Source organism: Phocoena phocoena, chromosome 2 (genome assembly GCF_963924675.1).
Source record: "Phocoena phocoena chromosome 2, mPhoPho1.1, whole genome shotgun sequence".
Taxonomy (NCBI): domain Eukaryota; kingdom Metazoa; phylum Chordata; class Mammalia; order Artiodactyla; family Phocoenidae; genus Phocoena; species Phocoena phocoena.
The window spans coordinates 170,558,042-170,565,267 of NC_089220.1; positions in this window are offsets into that span (position 1 = coordinate 170,558,042).

Genomic DNA, 7,226 nt, shown 5'->3' on the forward strand with positions numbered 1-7,226 from the left:
ACAATATCAATGTTAATTTCCTGATTTGGATGGGTGTCCTGCGGCTATGTAGGGAATGTTCTTGTTACACATTGAAGTGTAACAAGGTGTTACAGAGCATCACACCTTTTGCAACTTAATTTCAAAGGGTTGAGAAGAAATAATATGTGTATATGTAGAGAGAGAGAGAGACGGAAAATATGGTGGAATATTAACAAATGGTGAATCTGGGGAAGGGTATATAGGACTTATGTGTACTATTCTTGAAACTGAAATTTTTCTGTGTTTAAAATTATTTCAAAGTAAAACCTACCCCGAAAAGTATATGATACTAAGTCACTCTAAAAATATTAAATCATCAATTCATCATCATTCTTACAGCTGGGGAAAAATTCCATCTGAGTAAATTGCAACGATTAGTGGAAGCATTACGTGGCCTTTTATATATATATAAAATTATGTATTTCAATTTATATATATATAATTATATATATAATTATTTAAATTAAATATATAATTATTTAAATTATAAGAATTTACTCATAGAAGGCCTAAGTTTAAAATTAAGGTGTAAGTAGGCTTTTAACCAAAGCATATTCATAAATAATCATTTATTTTCTTGAGCACTATATTACACATTTTCTCCTCTCTCCAGCAGAGAGATATATAATTTAGAGTGTGTTCCAATAGGTGTAGGTCAGATGAAAATAGTTGATATTACTGTGAAAATAGGAAAAGGATATCAACCCTTACATTTCTAACAATTTAAACAAGTGAAAAGCAACTCTTCAAAACAGAACAATAGGCTATCACATTCTGGTATATTATCTTTTTTGTCTAATAGAAAAAGGAAGGCAGATGGGAAATTTACTAAGAGTCAAACTCGCTCAAATCAAGCACAACTCACAAAGTGCTTCATTTGAGATTGCTGAGTTTCGAAAGTTTGTATAGGCTTTCTAGAGACATGCTGATGAGTAAATTTTCCAGGTGTTTCCAGAGAACTGGTAGATGTGGCTGTAATAAAAATACCCATGAACATACTCAGACTTCTATTTTTTTTGGACAAGACAGTTGACCTATATTTTCCTGCATCCTACAAAATGCAACAGCGTCATGGAGGGGTGTAGAATTAAAGGATGCTCCAGAAATATCGAGTTACCCCAAATAAAAGAGATAGCCCGCTACTGATCACAGGTGACATCCTAGACTACATTATATTCATCATTTAGCGAATTCCAACCACTTTATTTGCCATCCCTTTAAGAACTCTAAGGCATGAGGTGTGAATATTCCTTCTTCCAAACGATTAAAGTCCAAGTTTCCAAATCATCAAACTCTCTCACCCCTGAGTTTCTCAGCCTAAAAGTTACGTCCAGTCCAGAAGCCGGGTGACCTGAATTCATTACCTGGCCTCAGTAAACAAGTTGCTAAATGTCTTCTCACTTCCTCATCTCTAAAATGTCTTTACGTACAATGCTGTGACAATAAATGAAACCTTTAAAGGTGCAATTCAGATTCAACTAATATCTACTGAGGTGTCCACCCTGAGCTAGGCACTCTGTTACATCTTTTACCTATATTTTTTTCCATTTAATCCTCACAATAATGCAATTAAGTAGATAACTGAATCCTAAGATGAAAAACAGAGGGCCAGAAAAGTTAAACGACTCTTCTCAGGTAGCACAACCAGCTATAGGTAAACCTAGAATTCAAATTCCGATTCAATACTCTTTCCATCTTACTATTTCTATCTTTGTAGAGTCAAGATGCTGTTAATTACAGTAATAAGATTTTCCAATAGAATGAAATTTGGGGGAACCACCAATAAACTATATTAGAGAAAGTAAAAGAAACTGCAAAGATCATTTGCAAAGTCTGGGTCTGAACTAAGCTTTTGAGCACTTACAGCCCAAGGTCTAGGTGCTATGACACTGAACTTTCCAGGGAGGCCCAAACATAATTTCTTTCTGGATTTCTTTTTTGAAAGAAACAAAGAACTTATTCATTTAGGATTCAGGAAGAACAGAGGTATATGAGAAGTGAATATCTGGCTGTCAGTGGAAGACTCAGAAATAGGGAGAAATGAATTCCTGGGCCAGACACACACATTCTTAGATAATATCAAGCAGGTGAGCAAGTTTACCACCTGCTAGAAATTGCACGGTCCAAGATCCCTCAGAATGTATTTATAGCTGCTCTGTCACGAAGGCGCCAACATCTGATCTGTTCTTTCCAAAATAGGTTTTAAAAAATTCAAAAGGAAAAAGGCAAGAGCCTGTAAACAATGTCTTCTTCAGCTGATTGTAAGACAGGACAGTGGGTTGCAAAGTTTGAGCAGACTTTCAGTCTGAGGAAAGAGAAGGGCTCTTAAGGCAGTGCGGGGGCTGCAGAAAGGAGCCCAGCTGCTCCTTTCGGCTTCTTGGCTACCATGACCTGAAGAGGAGAAACCACTGCTGACCCACCTCGTTTGGAAGGAAGACAGCCCGGTGAGCACCGGTTCCTAGGTGGGTGTTTCATGCTTACCACACACCATGCTCCTGGAAGGCGTGTGACCAAAAAAGAAAGAAAGGAGGCACTAGGAGTCCTAATTTTCTGAGGCCCCCAGGTGCTTTTCAACTCCTTTCTAGAAGAAAGAAGTTCTGTCTGTGGGAGACTAGTCTATGGGCGGTAGAGGTTTTATCAAAGAAGCGCTGAAGTCTTAATTCATGATTGATAAACCCTAGATTGGAGTCACCACAGAACTACAGTGCCACGCTCTCTCATCTAAGACTCAGAAATCCGAAAAGCTCTGAAAATACCAAGTTCTTTTTTGCAACTCCTTTGACAAGCAAAACCTGGCCTGATTTCTCCTAATGACAAAACCTGACCTGGGTTTATGGAAGGGCACAGCCACAAGCCCAGAGGAGATTATGAAATATTTAGTATATGCATCATATTATCTTTCCAGCATCTGAAAAATTATGAATTCCAAGAATACCTAGCTCCAAGTATTTTTGGTGTTGGGCCATGGGCCTGTATTATATATTTTTATGAGTCCTTTTTGCTTTCTTCTCTTGTTCTAAATGTGGGTTGATCCATCTCTTACACAGTATAATCGACTAGGTGTCTTCAGAAGTAGGGATACATTCACAGAAAATGCACGTGCCGTACTATGTATGTTGGCTCGCAGAGTCTGCCAGCAAACTCTGGAAGAGCTGAATGCACAGGCTGAGCTTCCCACGGCAAGGAACTATCACCATGGGCTGGCAGATGTCAGAATTATGCGCAGAGAACCTAGGACAGCCTCACGGGGAAATCACCCAAGAAGCTTAAAAATTACTGCCTTAAAGTTGATCCACTTCACGGACAGCCACCGACCTTTCCTCTCTCAACAACCACATTTAAATTTTTAATTCGTTGGTCCCACGCATTAAAAATTTAATTTAAATCCTGGTGAGCTTTAGAAATTCAGCACCGGATATGCCCACACAATCCCAAATTCTCAAAACTTTTTGCCAGTGAAAAGCATACCAAACACAAACAAACAAACTTAATGATACATACTACTCATTCCCTTTCCTACTTCTCTTTTGGTGGAATTGTTTTTCTTTCAAACACACTGTGAACGAATGGGCACCTGACAATAATTTCTTCTGGATGACACTCAGGATAAAAACTCAGATATCTGCTTAGAAAAGACTCTTAAGAAGAGCTGCTCAAACCCACAGATGGGGCCTCTGGATCACAAAATGCTCTGCTTTTTTTAGGGATCTGATAACCAAATATTTTCTTGTCCTATATGGCAAGGTAACTCGTTCTAAAGCTAACACTCTTTAGTGGAATGTAGATTACAAATATCTATACTCAAATGAATAACTACAACTTTTAAGTCGTGCTCTATCTAGCCTCTCATGTGTATTTAGGAACCAAATTAAAGGGTCATCTGCTTGGAGTTTTCGAAATCTAGAGTAGATTAGGAATAATGTCTGCCCCAGACCACCACTGTTTAGATGAGAATTTTTAGCCCAGAGTTTTGTCACTCTTTGAAGTCAGAATGTCTGATTTCTAACTTGTGTGCCTGTAGATTTGGGGTTAAAAACACACCCCAAAAATGCGGAGTCTCAGGTCCCACCCAGCCCTACTGAGTCAGAAGCCACATTGTAACAAGATCAAAACCAGACTAAACGTCATGGATTTGAATGACTTGCTTGGCAGTGTTCTCATTACCTAGATTTATATCCTGAAAAAATGACACAGAAATATGACCTGATTTTGAGAGCAGACATCAAACATATTATTTTCAAATAACAAGTTTCTCGATAGGTTCAAAATGCACTGAAGAAAAATAGCCTACATTTGGACTTTTAAAAAATATAATTCATAATAAAGTAGGTGCTTTACACAAAATGACCAAGCTGCCAAAATCCAGAAACAATAACCCTTTTGGCTATTTATTATACCAAAGCTTTTTTATTCTCATTTTTAAGTTACTAACCACTAATTCTCTGACAAGTTCAGTTGTATCCCAACTGCCCAGCTGGAAATGCTTTTACCTATGCGGCATTTAAAAGTGAAAATTATACTTTCATTGTATACTTTCAGTCTGGAAATTTTCTCCTCCACTCCCCAAAAGAACTCCTAGTAAGTAAATGAACTATTTTTTATTTTATTGAAATATTGTTGATTTACAATGTTGTGTTAATTACTCCTGTACAGCGAAGTGATTCAATTATACACATATATACATTCTTTTTTAAAAAATATTCTTTTCCCTTATGGTTTATCACAGGATATTGAATATAGTTCCCTGTGCTATACAGTAGGACCTTGTTGTTTATCCATCCTATAGATACTCGTTGGCATCTGCTAATCCCAAACTCCCACGCCATCCCTTCCCCACCCCGCTTCCCCTTAGCGACCACAAGTGTGTTCTCTATGTCCGTGATTCTGTTTCTGTTTCATAGGTAGGTTCATTTGTGCCATATTTTAGATTCCACATATAAGTGATATCATCTGGTATTTGTCTTTCTCTTTTTGACTTATTCTGCTTAGTATGATCATTTCTAGGTCCATCCATGTTGCTGCAAATAGCATTATTTCATGCTTTTTACGGCTGATAATGATAACCACTAGTTTGTTCTCTGTATCTGTGAGTCTGTTTCTCTTTTGTTATATTCACTAGTTTGTTTTATTTCTTAGATTCCACATATAAGTGACAGCATACAGTATTTGTCTTTCTCTGTCTGACTTATTTCACTGAGCATAACACCCTCTAGGTCCATCCATGTGGTTGCTAATGGCAAAAATGTCCTTTTTTATGGCTGAATAGTATTCCTGTGTGTGTGTGTATATGTATGTATGTGTATGTATATGTGTATATATATATATATATATACCACATCTTCTTTGTTTATTCATCTGTCAATGGACATTTAGGTTGTTTCCACATCTTGGCTATTATAAATAGTGCTGCTATGAACATAGGGATGCATGTATCTTTTCAAATTATAGTTTTGTCTGGGTATATGCCCAGGAGGGAGATATACCCAGGAGTGGGATTGCTGGATCATATGGCAACTGTAAGCAAAAGCAATTCTTAAAGAAACAAGATGTTTTGAATCAATTGATTTTACTTAATTTTCAAATAATTTTTCTACAGCAGTATTTTAGGTATAATTTACATACAATAAAATGCCCATATCTTAATTGCACTTCTGGATGAACTGGACAGTCATATTCACCCATGTAACCATCACCCCAATCAAGATTCAGGACATTCCCATCACCCCAGAACGTTCCCTCCAGCTGCCCTGCGGTCATTCCCCACCTCCACCTGCCACAGAGAGGCAGTCATGTCTACGGTGGAGTTCTTATTCTTGTGTGGCCAGAAAATGGAACCAAAAATGATTTTACAATTTAAAGCTGATAAAATAGCATTAAATACCATAAAGCTCCATGTTGTCCACAGGTGCTCTTAATATTCTTTAACCCTCTATCAAAAGCTTGTCTAATGTGTGATAGGAAGAAGGGCAAATGACTTTGAGCTTGGTTCAGTTAACAGTGTAAGTGTGGATACAATTCCCTAAAATGTTGGCTGTACTCGTGTGGATTCTTGATCTAATCTAAGTAGGTTTAAATAGGTTTTAAAATGGTTTTCTTCACCTGGGAAACACTAATTTCAAGTAGTGCTTCCTGCCCTCCTATTTCTGATACCAAAGAGAGCTAGAAGGTAGAGTGGTTTACAGTTAAAAACACAAAGTTTACTTTTAAAAGACTTTTGATTATGCCAGGTTATCATTTGGGTTGAAGTTGGGAGTTAGATAAGCTAAACATCATTTCTTTTGTCATAATCCAACTTTTTTTTTATTGGAGTACAGTTGATTTACAATGTTGTGTTACTTTCAGGTGTACAGCAAAGTGAATCTGTTATACATATACATATATCCATTCTTTTTTTAGATTCTTTTCCCATATAGGTCATTACAGAGTACTGTAATGTAATTTCGTTCCTTTTTATGGCTGAGAAGAGTTCCCTGTGCTACACAGTAGGTCCTTATTAGTTATCTATTTTATATATAGTAGTGTGTTCTTGTCAATCCCAATCTCCCAATTTATCCCTCCCCCCACTTACCCCCGGTAACCATAAGTTTGTTTTCTATGTCTTTGACTATTTCTGTTTTGTGGATAAGTTCATTTGTACCCTTTTTTTAGATTCCACATATAAGTGATACGATATTTGTCTTTCTCTAATCCAACATATTTAAAAATTAGTGCACAGGGGCTTCCCTGGTGGTGCAGTGGTTGAGAGTCCGCCTGCCAATGCAGGGGACACGGGTTCGTGCCCCGGTCCGGGAAGATCCCACATGCCACAGAGCAGCTGGGCCCGTGAGCCATGGCCGCTGAGCCTGCGCGTCCGGAGCCTGTGCTCCGCAACGGGAAAGGCCACAACAGTGAGAGGCCCGCGTACCGCAAAAAAAAAAAAAAAAAAAATTAGTGCACAGGTAGGAGCCTCTGAGCACTGTCTTCCTGCTTAGAATCAATTTACTACACCGATTTTTCAGTGGTTCACTTTTTCCCATTTTAGGAGATAGGCAATGGTAACTCACATACAAGAAAATCATGAGAAAGGCACTTGTAGGTTTTCGTACACTGCAGATTTAAGAAACCACTAATACTAGCAGTTCTACTTATAAACCCAGGTAACCAATTCTGAGGTGTAATATCAAAACAAGAAGTCTGAGACCACACACACTGCAATTCCTGGTTCC